Here is a 684-nt window from a genome sequence, read left to right as displayed (position 1 = left end):
TATGAAAAAAAGACCGAGAAAGAAGAACATTACTTTGTATCCTGGAAGTGTACGAAAATTGCCAGCGGCATCATTTTGACGACGTTCTGAGAATGTACGCTGGACGGACAAACGGACCCCGATTGGACTGGTTGGGGATAAGATATAGACAACCTGAGGATGCTGAAATGTCCAGACCCGCACATCCTGAGGATTAACCCAGGTTTGTTTTGCGTTATCTGGGAAATGGCCCAGAAAGTGGAAGGGAATATCGCCCCGCCGGTAGCGTAGTGATCATCGCACCAGACCGATATTCTTGAGGTCGTGGGTTCGGATCCCACCCGGCGGCATTTTTTCTCCACTTTCTTTTTGACTCAAACAACTCCTCATCTGTTTCTATGACCTACTGCTTTCCCCCCTTTGCTTTCCGAGGTTGTCTGAGCTGCCTACACTTACTTCTGTCATATTTAAACCAGCCCGTCATTTCCTATTCTGATTCTCCATCTCTCTCTCTCTCTCTCTCTCTCTCTCTCTCTCTCTATATATATATATATATATATATATATATATATATATATATATATATATATATACCGGAATCTTGGAAGAACGCGAACATCATCCTAATCCATTAGAAAGCCGACATGAAGGACTTGAAAAATTACAGGCCGATCAGCTTACTGTCAGTCGTCTACAAGGTATTTA

At 43.0% G+C, this 684-nt stretch overlaps 1 non-coding gene across 1 annotated transcript; it reads left to right on the top strand.

The window, feature by feature from the left end:
• The first annotated feature begins 255 nt into the window (after window positions 1-255).
• Trnai-gau (transfer RNA isoleucine (anticodon GAU)) lies at window positions 256-328 on the top strand. The gene has a single exon. It is a non-coding gene; the product is annotated as a tRNA-Ile (tRNA).
• The last annotated feature ends 356 nt before the right edge of the window (window positions 329-684 follow it).

Source organism: Haemaphysalis longicornis, unplaced genomic scaffold, assembly GCF_048455015.1.
Source record: "Haemaphysalis longicornis isolate Haplotype H1 unplaced genomic scaffold, Haemaphysalis longicornis Haplotype H1 scaffold_15, whole genome shotgun sequence".
NCBI lineage: Eukaryota > Metazoa > Arthropoda > Arachnida > Ixodida > Ixodidae > Haemaphysalis > Haemaphysalis longicornis.
The sequence above is the reverse complement of the archived record's forward strand: the minus strand, read 5'-3'. Positions and strand labels throughout refer to the sequence as shown.